We start from the raw sequence: 14,086 nt of genomic DNA, 5'->3' as shown, positions 1-14,086 counted from the left end.
GGAAGCAAACCATTTTAGGGAAGATCTGTTCTAGCGATATTAGGTTTAGGAAAATCTTTCTGTTTTTCCTGCCAGATTGTGTTATGAGGACATAGACAATTTAACAAATGAGTCTTCTGACCCATCAGCAGTGGCATGTGATGAGAGCAAGGCTCTAGATGGGAAAAAAGCAAAAAACTCTGTAGAAAATAGGTTGTAACCCAGTTTAATACTCTGTCTCTCTTTTTTCCTCTACCTGTATACTCAATAGACATTTTCAGGGGGCAAACATTTTGGTCAGCTACATTTGCCTCTTGTGTGGTTTCTAACTGCCCTGCAATAATATAATGAATAGTCTGCTAGAAAGTTAAAAATTATACCTATTAAACAAAAATAAGTTGAGTTTAGGTTACATGAAATGGATAAACCACTACCATCCTTACGTTTTTGAAATGCTTGCGTTTATTTTAGAGCGGCAGGAGCAACTTGGAAAGCTCTTTTTGAAGATAGATAAGGAATTCTAATAAGATGTGTTAACTTATTCATAACTTCATCATTTATTATGTTATTCCCTATAGAGATATGACATACATATTATTTATTTTAGGTGAAAGAGCTTATGATCCTAAGCACTTCCATAATAGGGTCGGTAGAATCATGATTGATGATCATAATGTCCCCACTCTACAGTAAGTTTTATGCTAAGTTGACTATCAGAAGAGGGCTAAATATATTGGGCTTGATTTTTTGAAAATATTTTAACTAAAAATCTTAAACTTGAAATCAGTGAGATGGTGGTTTTCACCAAGGAAGTAAAGGAGTGGATGGCTCAAGATCTTGCAAACATCGTAGCGATTCACTGCAATGGAGGCAAAGGTAATAACATTTTCCTTTTTATTTCTCCCTTTCTAAAGACATGCAAATTTAGATAAAGTACAAGAACAAGATACGTATTGCTATTAATATGTATTAATAATTGTTAGCATTTTTAAATATTAGCTCCAAGACTGAAAGAAGGGAAGGAGAAAGGAAAGAGGAGAGGAGGAAGGGTAGGAGATAGGGAGAGGATAAGGAAGGGAAGAAAGTAGGAAAAAAGAACTAAGGAAGGTTGAGTATATTTTCCCTTGTTTCCCTAGTATTTGGATTTCTTTATTTTCAGTTTGCCAGTTTATATCTCTCAAAATACAGTCTTTAATTTTAGAAAATCCGAGTACTCTTATTTTATTTAAGGCTGATCTTTTTTATTTTTAAATTAACAAATGAAAAATCAATATATTTATGGTGTACAACATGATGTTTTGATATACGTAAACATTGTGAAATGGCTAAATCAAGCTAATTAACATATGCATCACTCCACATATTTTTGTGTGAGAACATTTAAAATCTACTGTCTCAGCAATTTTCAAGTATACATTATTATTAACTGTGGTCACTATGTTGTACAATAAATTTCCTGAACTTATTCTTCCTAACTGAAATTTTGCATCCTTTAATCAACATCTCAGGCTGGGCATAGTGGCTCACACCTGTAATCCCAGCACTTTGGGAGGCTGAGGCAGGTGGATCACATGGTGAAGCCCCATCTCTACTAAAAGTACAAAAAATTAGTCGGGTGTGGTGGCATGCACCTGTAATCCCAGCTACTCGGGAGGCTGAGGCAGAAGAATCGCTTGAACCTGGGAGGCAGAGGTTGCAGTGAGCCGAGATCGCACCACTGCACTCCAGCCTGAGCAACAAGAACGAAACTCCATCTAAAAAATTAATAGTAATAAAGTAAAAACCAACATCTCTACAGTCCCCCCAGTTTTGTCCCCCCATCCCCTGGTAACCACCATTCTACTCTCTGCTTCTATGAATTTGACTTTTTTTAGATTCCACAAATAAGCGAGACATGCAGTATTTGTCTTTCTATGCCTGGCTTATTTCACTTAGCATAACGTGCTCCAGGTTCATCCATATTATCTCAAGTGACCGGATATCCTCTAAGGCTGAATTGTATGCCTTTATTTATATGTACCATATATTCTTTATCCATTCATCCGTTGATAACATTTAGATTGACTGCATAGCTTGGGTATTACGAATAATGCTGCAGTGAACACGGGAGTGCAGATTTCATGTCTTTGGATATATACCCAGAAGTGGAATCTCCAAATCATATGGTAGTTCTATTTTTGGTTTTTTGAGGAATCTCAGTGCTGTTTTCCACAGTAACTACTAATTTACATTCACACCAACAGTGTACAAGGGGGATCCCTTTTCTCTTCATCCTCATCAACTCTTCTTTTGTCTTTTTGTTAATGACCATCCTAACAGGTGTGAGGATATCTCTTTGTGGTTTTAATTTGCTTTTCCCTGATGATTAATGATGTTTAGCATTTTCTCCTTATACCTCTTTGGCCATTTGTTTGTCTTCTGTTGGGAAATATCTTTTCATGTTCTTTGCCCATTTTCTAGAGAAGTAACTTGTTCTCTTGCTATTGTGTTTTCTGAGTTCCTTTTTAAAAAAATCTGTTAAGCTATTATCGAATGTATGCTTTGTAGGTATTTTCTCCCATTCTGTAGGTTGTCTCTTTATAGGTGTTTCCTTTGCTGTGCAAAAGCATTTTAGTTTGATACAGTATCATTTGTCTACTTTTTGTTTTGTTGCCTATGCTTTTCAGTCATATCCAAAAATATTTTGGCCGAGACCAATGTCAAGAAGATTTTCACCTATCTTTTCTTCTAGTAGTTTTCCAATTTCACATTTCACAGTTAAGCATTTACTTTGAGTTGATTTTTCTATATTGGGTGAGATAGGTTGCAATTTCATTCTTCTGCAAGTGGATATTCAGTTTCCCCAGTATCGTTTATTGAAGAGACTGTCCTTTCCCCATCTTGGATTCTTGGCACCTTTGTTGAACATCAGCTGAGTATAAATGCATGGATTTTTTCTGGGCTTTCTATTCTGTTCCATTGGTCTATATGTGTTTTTGTTCCAGTAATACTTAAGGTTGTTCTTAAACTTTGTGAGAACCTTTTAGATTAAGGGAGCCAACAGAGATGCTATTTCAAAAATTATACTGGAATTTTTATAGTGTAATGATATGAAGAAGTTGACATTGGTGGGGTTAAAATGGGGAAAAAAAGGCATTTGTAAATCCAACCAATTTAAGTTTAGTTAGATTTTCTCTCATTCAGGTTTAGGCTTTAAATAATCATCTAAGGATATTTCACAAATTTTGACAAACATAAATAATTACATTTTTAGTGGGCTCTAAATCAATTTTTATATCAAATTCCAGGAAAACATAACACCATAAACTGACTTATATAATTCAGTAAAATCAAGTTTTAGTCTTATTGACTAGTTTCAAGCCCATTAGTTAATATACAGGTTCTGTGTTTAGCTGTATATTAGTTAATATACAGGTTCTGTGTTTAGCTGTATATTAGTTAATATACAGGTTCTGTGTTTAGCTGTATATTAGTTAATATACAGGTTCTGTGTTTAGCTGTATATTAGTTAATATACCGGTTCTGTGTTTAGCTGTATATTAGTTAATATACAGGTTCTGTGTTTAGCTGTATATTAGTTAATATACAGGTTCTGTGTTTAGCTGTATATTAGTTAATATACAGGTTCTGTGTTTAGCTGTATATTAGTTAATATACAGGTTCTGTGTTTATCTGTATATTAGTTAATATACCGGTTCTGTGTTTAGCTGTGTATTAGTTAATATACAGGTTCTGTGTTTAGCTCTACAGCTTGGAATATTGTATATAAACTGGCAATTTACAATACCATAGTTAAGAATATAGACGTTGAATCATTTGAAATTGCCAGTTTTTAACCATCCTTTGCTTTAAAAATGGCCATTTCACATTGCCCAACCTAAAATGTTATTATTAAAGAAGTTAGGATCAGTTTTCTATTAACTAATGCTAATTCCGTGCTTGAAGGAAAACATTCATTTCAAATTTGACTTTTTTCGTTTTTGCTGAGAGGGGGTTTACATTATTCTGTGTTCACATAATATTTTGTTGATTTTGTTAAAGGTTGTTTAGAGGGCTAATATTCAGCTGGTATGTACCAAAGCAGCCTCTTCTTTATGTGTTCATTCATATTAGTCTTGCTGTCTTCTGGTTGGTTGCTGCCTGCAGGTTACCAGTAGTATCATGATAGTAAAAATATTTTATATTGATTTATAGGAGTTCTTTAAAGAATCTGAATGCCAATTTTTCTTAGTATTGCAATTATATTCTCCCCACATGTTGCCTTTTAAATTTGATTGTGATTTATTTTGTTGTACAAAAGTTTGTAAATTTTTGTTTTGTTTTGAGACATGATCTCGCTCTGTCACTCAGGCTGGAGTGCAGTGGCACGATCTCGGCTCATTGCAGCCTGAACCTCTTGGGGCTCAAGCGATTCTCCCATCTCAGCCTCTCTGAGTAAGTGGGACTACAGGTGAGCATCACCATGCCTGGCTAATTTTTGTATTTTTTATAGAGACAGGGTCTCACTGTGTTGCCCAAACTGGTCTCGAACTCCTGGACTCAAGTGATCCACCCACCTCAGCTTCCCAAAGTGCTGGGATTACAGGCATGAGCCATCATGGCCGGAGAGAAGTTTGTAATTTTTTTATTATTATTATTATACTTTAAGTTTTAGGGTACATGTGCACAATGTGCAGGTTTGTTACATATGTGTCCATGTAATTTTGAATATGGTAAAATTTGTTTTTCTATGTGTGTGTATATATTTCATGCTTTTCTGTCATGTTTATGAAATTCACCCCTATACTGATGTAGTAAAGATATTCCACATTTCTTCAAAAATATTCAAGTTACATTTTTAATATTTGGATCTTTAATCTAATTGGAAGTTGGGGGGAAGTATTTTTTTCATATAGATAGCCAATTGTCCTAACACCATCAATTGCATGCTATTTTGTTCTCCATTAATTTGTAATCCCTCTCGGTAATATACCAAGTTTCTATAAATATTCAAAACTGTTCCTAAGTTCTCTCTACCACACTTTTGTAATTATTGTAGCTTTATAATGTGGTTTGATAAAGGCAGAATTGTCTTGCTCTTCTTGGAACTTTATTATTACATACAATTTTAAAATCATTTTGTGAAGTGCCATAATAAAACACTTTTAGGTGTTTTATTTCAACTACATTGAATTTATAGATTAACTTGAGAGAACTGACAACTTTGCGATATTGAGTTGTACATGTGAATCATCTTGTTCATTCTTTAATAATATTTTATACTTTTTTCATCATGTCTTTGCACAACTTTTCAAAAATTCATTCCTACACAAATTGTGACTGAAAATGGAGTCTCTTTTTTTGTATTACATTTGGGTTGTTTCCAATTTTTATTGTGATAAATTATGTTTTTTGTTTTGAGATAAGGTCTCACTCTGTCACCCAGGCTGGAGTGCAGTGACATGATCTCAGTTCATTGCAACCTCCGCCTCCTGGGTTCAAGCAATTCTCGTGCCTGAGCCTCCAGAGTAGCTGGGATTACAGGTGTCCACCACCACACCCAGCTAATTTAGTATTTTTAGTAGAGTTGGGGTTTTGCCATGTTGTCCAGGCTGGTCTCAAATTCCTGACCTCAAGTGATGCGCCTGCCTCTGCCTCCCAAAGTGCTGGGATTACAGGCATGAGCCACCGCACCTAGCCCAATAATACTGATTTTAAAAATACATGTTTCCTGTTGCACATGTGGCCACATTTTTGTTGAGTGTATACTTCACACTAAAATTGTTCTGTCTTAGGGTAATGAATCTTGAACTTTTCTTGATAATGTCACCTGTTTTCTAAAACAGTTGTACCAATTTTTACTCCACTGGTATTGTACACTTCAAGCATTCCATATCTTCCCCAATACTTGCAATTCTGAGTATTTTTATTTTTAGTCTTTGGGTGTTTGTGTGATGGCATCTTATGGTGGTGATTATTTGCATTTCTATAATTACTAATAAGATTGAGGAAGTTTTTTTAAGACTATTATTTGGATATTCTTTTTTGTAAAGTAACTTTTTAATTTTCTTAACCATTTTTCTCCTGGATTATTCATCTTTTTTCTCCTGATTCTAGGAGTTCCTTATGTATTCTGATTTCAATTCTGTTATTGGTCATAAATGTATTTCAAGAACGCTTTTCTGCTCTGTGATTTGCCTTTTCTCTCACTCGGGAGTATCTTTTGGTTAACAGAAGTTCTTAGTTGAATTACCATCATATGTATCATACTTTCCCTTGGTAAAGTTTGTGTTTTTGTGTCCTGATTAAGAAAATTTTCCTTGAGTTTAAAGGACATTTTACTACTATATTTTCTTCGAGAAGGTTCATTCCTTTTAAAACTGATTTATGTGTGTGGTGTGAGGAAGGCATCAGGTTTCATCTTTTTCCATGTATGGCTATCCAGTTATTCCAGCACGCTGGTTGAGAAGATTTTCATTTCTTTACTACCCTGAAGAACATGAATCTGTTTCTGATCTTTCTATTCTGTTCATTGATTTTTCATCTGTGTGCCAATAGCACAACTACCTTACTGTAGCTTTCTAATACGTCCTCATCATCTTCTTCTTTTTCTTCACAATTGTTTGGGTATTTTAGGTCATCTATATTTCCATATAAATTTGGGAATCAACTAGTCAAATTTCACACATTGGATAGAAATTTGTTTGGAATTGCATTGAATTTATAGACTGGGGAGAATTGAATCTTTACAATATTGACTCATCCAACCCATGAACAGAGGTATTCTCTCATTTAGTTAGGTCCTCTTCAATTTCTCTTTACAATGCTTTCTCATTTTCTATATAGAAAGCTTGCATATTTTTGGTGAGATTTATTCTTAGATTTTTTTTTGTGGTTATTTAAATGATATCCCTTTAAAATGTTTATTTTCTAAATGTTTTTTGTTGTTTTAAATGCAGTTCATTTTATTTATTAATCTTGCAATTAGCAACTTTCCTAAACTCACTTTTTTTTTTTTTTTTTGAGGTAGGGTCTCATTCTGTCACCCAGGCTGGAGTGCAGTGGCATGATCATGGCTCACTACAGCCTCAACCTCCCTGGGCTCAGGTGATCCTCCTGTATCAGCCTCTTGAGTAGCTAGCACCACAGGCAGGTGCCACCATGCCCAGCTAATTTTTTCACTTTTTTTGTAGAGATGGGGTTTTGCTATGCTGCCCAGGTTGGTCTCAAACTCCTGCACTCAGGTGATCTGCCAGCCTCAGGCTCCACCTCCCAAAGTGCTAGGACTGCAGGCCTGAGCTACCGTGCCCAGCCTAAACTCGCTTATTAGTTCTACTAATTTATCTATAGATTCTTTTGGATTTTACGGTACATTATTACATCATATGAAAATAATAAATTGTATTTTTTCCATTTCAGAATTTATCTCCCCTAGCACTGGCTAGAACCTTCAGTACAGTGTAGAATTAGAAGTGGCAATAGCAGCCATCAACATACAGTTCCATTCTCAAAGGAAAAGCTTTCAACATCTCTCCAATTGCTTTACGACTGTGTGTGTGTGTGTGTGTGTGTGTGTGTATTAGCTACCATTTATCGATTAAGAAATTCCTTGGCTGGGCGCCATGGCTTACACCTGTAATCCCAGCACTTTCGGAGGCCCAGTGGGGGCAGATCACTTGAGGCCAGGAGTTTAAGACCAGCCTAGGCAACATGGTGAAACCCTGTCTCTACTAAAAAATACAAAAATTTGCCAGGTGTGGTGGCACATGCCTTTAATGCCAGCTACTCCGGCTGAGGCACGAGAATCACTTGAAACCAGGAGGCAGAGGTTGCAGTGAGCCAAGATCGCACCACTGCTCTCCAGCCTGGATGAGAAAGTGAGACTCTGTCTCAAAAAAAAAACAAAAAAAAAAACAAAAAAAGAAAGAAAGAAAAAAGAAATTCCTTTAGCTTGCTAAGAGTTTTTTTTTTAAATCATGAATGTTGAATTCTTAAAGATTTTTCTGAATCTTTGAGATGATAATTTTTCTACTTTATCCTATAAATAAATGTGGTTAATTACATTGATTAAGTGGCAAACCAACATGTTTCTGGAATAAACATAATTTAGTTGTGCTGTATTATTTTGTTAAATACTTACTAAATTATTTTATTATTAAATTGCCAGATTCTGTCTGTTAATATTTTGTTTAGGATTTTCAAATTCATGTCATCTGGGCGATTGGTTATAATTTTCCTTTCTCATAGTGTTTTCAAATCTTGGCTTCATAAAATGAGTTAGATTTCATTTTCTCTGTTTTTATTCTCTGGGTAAATTTATGCATGCTGATTTTTTTCCTTCTTTTTTTTTTTTTTTTTTGAGACAGAGTCTCGCTCTGTCGCCCGGGCTGGAGTGCAGTGGCGCAGTCTCGGCTCACTGCAAGCTCCGCCTCCCGGGTTCACGCCGTTCTCCTGCCTCAGCCTCCGAGTAGCTGGGACTACAGGCGCCCGCCACCGCGCCCGGCTAATTTTTTGTATTTTTTTAGTAGAGACGAGGTTTCACTGTGGTCTCGATCTCCTGACCTCGTGATCCGCCCGCCTCGGCCTCCCAAAGTGCTGGGATTACAAGCGTGAGCCACCGCGCCCGGCGATTTTTTTCCTTCTTAAGTGTAAAGTGAAATTCACCAGTGAACGCACATTGGCCTAGAGTTTTCTCTGGAGAGAAGTCTTTAAATTATGGCTCAATTCCCTATATAGAATGTTTTTATAATTTTATTTCTTTTGCCCATTTTGGTAGATTATAGTTTTCCCAGCATTTGTTCATTTAATCTAACTTTGCAAATGTCTTGACATCAAATTTTTCACAATATCATTTTACCATTTTAATGTCTGCAGAGATGTTCCCTTTTTTATTCCTGACATTGCTTTCTTGGTGCCTTCTCCCCTTTTTTCTTTTGATTAGTCTCACCAGGGATTTATCAATTTTACTAGTCTTTTAAAAGTACCGAATTTTTGGCCTTATTGGTGGTCTTTATTTTTTACTTATTTTTTATTTCATCAGTTACTATTATATTTAGCATTTTCTTCTGTACTCCTTGGGTTAATTTGTTCTTTTCCTGACTTCTTGACATGGATAATTCTTAGAGTGTCGACCACTCTCTTTTCTATTTACCATTTAAGGCTACAAGTTTTCCTCTAAGAATTGCTTTAGCTTTGTTCCATAAATTTTTATTTGTAGTGTTTTTATTTTACTTAGTTCAAACTATTTTCCAACTTTGTGCTTGTTTTTCTTTTTTTGACCCATGAGTTATGTAGAAGTATACTTCCTTATTTCCAAACATATGAGAATTTTGTATTTGTCTTTAAATTTTTGATTTCTGATTATATTGTGTTGTGGACACAGAACATACTATGTATTTTTTTCTTTTTTAGTTCTTTGAAATTTGTTTAGACTTGCTTTATGGCCCAGAATTTGGTCGATATTGTCAAATGTTTTCTGTACATTTGAAAAGAACGTGTATTATGCATTGTTGAGAACAGCGTTCTATGTACATCTATTTTATTTAACTGTTCTATTTTCCTACTGACATTTTGTTTTCGTTCGATTGAATTTTAATAATATAATTCTCACCGTCTGTCATTACCTTGGAAGTCATGTACTCCTTTTCTATGTTTTTAGTAATTACTGTAAAGATTTCAACCTGCATCCTTGATTTAGCTATTAATTTTTGTTTATGTTGAGCCTGCATCTAGAAATCTTCCTAAATTCTCTCATTAGATTAAGGAGTTATTCTAAAGATTTACTTAACTACACTGACTTTCTACACTGGATAGGCTCTGCAGTATACTGTTAAATGGAAGCAGTAAAGAGAGGGCATTTTTGTTTAATTCCAGGCTTTAAAGAAAATGCTGTCAATATTATGTCATTAATATGATGTTCCTGGTAGATATTTTGGTAGATTCTCTTTGTTGAGTTAAGGAAGTTTCCTAGTTGTTGTTAATTTTTAAAGTCATAGGTGCAGGCTGAATTTTAGTGAATGCTTTTTCCTGCATTAATTGAGATAATTGTAAGGTGTGTCTTCTTTAATCAATGAATATGATCAATTGCATTAATATAGATTTCTGATATAGGATGATTCTTGTATTTTTTATTATTTGTTTTTTAATGGGCAAAAGACTTTTTTTTTTTCTTTTTGAGCTTAGATTTTTGGTATAAATTTTAGATTTGGAAGTGCATATGCAGGTTTATTGGTAATATTGTGTGATGCTGAGGTTTGGGGTATGATTGATCGCATCACCCAGGTATTGAGCACAGGACCCAATAGTTAGTTTTTCAACCTGTGCCCTTTTCTGCTGTGTCCCCTCTAGAACTCCCCAGTGTCCATTATTGCCACCTTGATGTCCATGAGCACCCATTGTTTAGCTTTCACTTATGAGTGAGAACATATGGTATTTGGTTTTTTGTTCCTGCATTAATTTGCTCAGGATAATGACTTCAGCAGCATCCATGATGCTGCAAAGGAAATGATTTCTTTTTTTTTTTTTTTTTTTTTTTGAGATGGAGTTTCGCTCTTGTTGCCCAGGCTAGAGCGCAATGGCGCAGTCTTGGCTCACTGCAACCTCCACCTCCCAGGTTCAAGTGATTCTCCTGGCTCAGCCTCCCAAGTAGCTGGGATTACAAGCGCCTGCGACCACGCCCAGTTAATTTTTGTATTTTTAGTAGAGATAGGGTTTCACCAAGTTGGCCAGGCTGCTCTCGAACCCCTGACCTCAGGTGATCCACCCACCTCAGCCTCCCAAAGTGCTGGGATTACAGGCATGAGCCACCGTGCCCAGCCTGTTTATTTTGTTTGTTTTTTGTTTTTTGTTTTTGTGGGTTTTTTTGTTTTTTTTTTTTGAGATGGAGTCTTGCTCTGTCACCCAGGCTGGAATACAGTGGTGCAATCTCGGTCACTGCAACCTCCGCCTCCTGGGTTCAAGCGATTTTCCTGCCTCAGCCTTCTGAGTCACTGGGATTACAGGGGTGCACCACCATGCCCGACTAATTTTTGTATTTTTAGTAAAGACGGAGTTTCACTGTGTTGGCCAGGCTGGTCTTGAACTCCTGACCTCAAGTGATCTGCCTGCCTTGGCCTCCCAAAGTGCTGGGATTACAGATGTGAGCCACTGCACCTGGCCCATAGCTCTATTTTGAAGTATGTTCCTTTGATTCCTAGTTTCTTATTTTTTTTTTATCAAGAAAGATGTTGAATTTTATCAAAAGCTTTTTTTTCTGCATCTATTGAGATGATCATGTGGTTTCTGTTTAATTCTGTTTGTGTGGAGAATCACATTTATTGGTTTGCATATGCTGAACCTTGTATTCTTGAAATGAAGCTTACTTGATCGTGAACTTTTTGATGTGCTGTTGGATTTGGCCGTTATCCTGATGGGGCTACCTTTGTATGTGATCTGGCCTTTTTCTCCAGTGCCTTTAGGGCTTTTTCTTTGACAGTGACCTTGGACAGTCTGGTGAGTATATGCCTTGGGAATATTCATTTTTTACAGTATCTTGCAGGTGCTGTCTGGCTTTATTGTACTTAGATGTCTATCTAGCAAGATTCAAGAAATTTTCTTGAATTATTCCATCAAATATGTTTTCCAGGTTGTTTTCTTTTTCTCTTTCTCTCTAGGGCATGCCAGTAATTCATAGGTTTGGTCACTTTACCTCTCCTATTTCTGACTTTCTTCACTTTTAAAAAATCTTTTTTGTTTATTTTTGTCTGACTGGATTAGTTCAAAAGACCAGTCTTCAAGCTCTGAAATTATGTTTTCTACTTTGTCCAGTCTATTGATAAAGCTTTCAGTTGTATTTTGAAATTCCTTAAGTGAGTTTTTTTAATTCCAGAAGTTCTGACTGATTTCTTATTGTTTATCTCTTCCTTCATTTCCTGAACTGATGTAGAAGTTTCTTTCTGTTGATTTCAACCTTGAATCTCACTGAGCTTCCTTGCAACCCAAGCTTTGAATTGTTTATTGTCATCTCTGAGTTTTCATTTTGGTAGGAAGCATTGCCAGAGAGCTAGTGTGGTCCTTTGGTAGTGTCACTACATTCAGATTTCTCATGGTGCCAGAATTCTTGCGTGGGTCCTTCTCATCTGGAGATGCTAGCACTTCTAATTTGTGTAATTATTTTTGTTTGGATAGGATTTTTTCTTTTTCTTTCCTTTCCTATAATATTATTGTTATTTTTTTCTTCTTTCCCTTTCCCTCCTCCCTAGGGGGTGTGACTGTAGAGCCTGCTAGGTAGGGTCTTTTGGCTTTGCTTCTGTAGACCTATGCACTTCTGTCAGCAGGTTTTATATTGGGTGTGTGGTTTGACCTACAAGCCAGTAGATGGCGCCATGGGTAAGAGCTGGCTGTTGCCAGTGCTGCTGGCTATGTACTTGATCCTTGTTTATTGGGAGGAGCTCTCTGTTGCCGCAGGCAATGGGCTGATTTCCTGAGTACACATTAATCTGAGCTCCCTCAGCCCTAGGGGTAGGGGGATTGGGGGCACAAGATGGGTGGAGCCGGATAGGAAAGATCCCCCAGTGTTGTCCTGCTCCCAGTCCAGGTTTGGGAAAATGCCGGCAGCGTTTCCCTGTGTCTTTCCCCCACCAAGTCTCCAAGTCTCTCCTCAAATGAGCTCCAAGGCTTGGGAGAAACAATCTCTTCCTCTGCCCGGGTTGCGTGGATCTCCAGTGGAAAGGTGAGACAGAGGGATGCTGTCTGCCTCTCTCACAGACTGAGGCTTCACTCACTTTTATCAGCCGAATGCTTCCTGAGGGCTGCTTGCCTGCATTGTCCTCCCCAGGATCTGGGATGTCCTTCATAATTCCGGGGAATCGCCATTTTCTTTCTTGAATTAAAGCTCGCAGAGTTGGTCTTTATGTACTTGCTTGCTATTTCCAAATGACTGAGGCATGCTAAAAGCCTGTAATCTGCCATCTTGGAAAAAACATCCTTGCATCCTTAAGAGAAATGGCACTTGGTGTTGATACATGGTGTTTCTACATTGCTGAATTCACTTTGAAAATATATGTATATATTTAAATCTACATTTATATGTGAGACTGGTGTAAAAATATCTTTTCTTCTACTGCATATGTGCAATTTTGGAATCAGTTATATTAATGTACTAAATGAGTTGGGAATTTTTTTTTTTACTATTATCCAAAAAAAATTATAAAAGACGTGAATTGTTGCTTTCTTATAGATTTAGTAAAAACCTCATCGTGTCCTTTTGTGGAGAGATGGTGAGAGATATTTTTACTGTAAATGTAATTTGCGTATTTTTCACCTGTGAGGCGGAGGTTGCAATGAGCCAAGATTGTGCCACTGCACTCCAGCCTGCGTGACACAGCAAGACCCTGTCTCAAAAAAAAAGAAAATCAACTTAAAATGCACTCCTTGAATATTTCTGAGTGTATTTGTATACCATGTATGTTCCTTGAACTAACTTCTTTTCTTTTCTAGGAAGAACCGGCACTATGGTTTGTGCTTTCCTTATTGCCTCTGAAATATTTTTAACTGCAGAGGTATGAAAGATGTTCTACAAACTTTGTCTTATGATGATTGAGTTTGCTAGTTCTGAAACATCACTGGTAGGACGTTAAGATGATTAGTTTAGTCATGGTGCTTAGTAAAATTGTAATTAGAGAAGCAGTCTTTAGTAAGTCTGTTTTTGATACTTTCTTGTTTAACGTGCACTAGTTAGCAGCTGACTTCAGAATCTCTTTGGGCTAGGACTAGAGTGAGGTCAATGAGGTGCAAAATTTAAGGGAATGCTAAAAAGTGTAATAATTAATATAAATAATTTTAATGCAATATTTTAATAAAAATTAATGCAAAAAATCTATGATGTATACAATATCAACATTTTAAATAAAGACAAGACCTGATGGGGCAGGATTAAGGTGAGGGGGGTAAAGCCATGTTACACAGATAAAAAAAATTCAGTGATCAAGATGCTTCCCTCACTTCACCTGGCCCTGCTCTTACTCCTGCCAGTCCCATGACTTCTTCCTTCCTGGTGAGAATAGTATCAAGCTTAATTAGATAAATTCTCCAGAGCCTTGCCCAACCTCACAACTCTTAGGTAGATAAAAAGCAACATTTCACAACTCAA

At 36.5% G+C, this 14,086-nt stretch overlaps 1 pseudogene; it reads left to right on the top strand.

The window, feature by feature from the left end:
- Positions 1 to 14,086, top strand: part of LOC129464208 (phosphatidylinositol 3,4,5-trisphosphate 3-phosphatase TPTE2-like) — a 99,233-nt pseudogene that overhangs the window by 70,609 nt on the left and 14,538 nt on the right.

The sequence above is a fragment of the Symphalangus syndactylus genome, chromosome 15 (genome assembly GCF_028878055.3).
Source record: "Symphalangus syndactylus isolate Jambi chromosome 15, NHGRI_mSymSyn1-v2.1_pri, whole genome shotgun sequence".
NCBI lineage: Eukaryota > Metazoa > Chordata > Mammalia > Primates > Hylobatidae > Symphalangus > Symphalangus syndactylus.
Note: the sequence above shows the minus strand (reverse complement) of the source record. Positions and strands in the feature narration are given on the sequence as shown.